Consider the following 272-nt stretch of genomic DNA (forward strand, 5'->3'; position numbering starts at 1 on the left):
TTGTGGTTGACCTCTTCTTCTGGTTTTGGCCCCTTCCTCAACCCTCTTCCTTGAGGCTGACCTTCCATGTAAGACAGCTTTCACTTGATGTTAATCCTGTCTCCTGGTTTACAGCGTGTAAAGTAGGGGTTGCTAATAGTTCACACACCCGTTTTCATCCGTGCATGAGGTTCAACTGAATAAATGTTTTATGGACATTTTAATATAAACACAATTAAAAATATTGGGTAAAATATTTCACAAAATGCTTGAATTTTTTTTTTTTTTTTTTT

The sequence above is a fragment of the Oryzias melastigma genome, linkage group LG16 (assembly GCF_002922805.2).
Source record: "Oryzias melastigma strain HK-1 linkage group LG16, ASM292280v2, whole genome shotgun sequence".
NCBI classification, from domain to species: domain Eukaryota; kingdom Metazoa; phylum Chordata; class Actinopteri; order Beloniformes; family Adrianichthyidae; genus Oryzias; species Oryzias melastigma.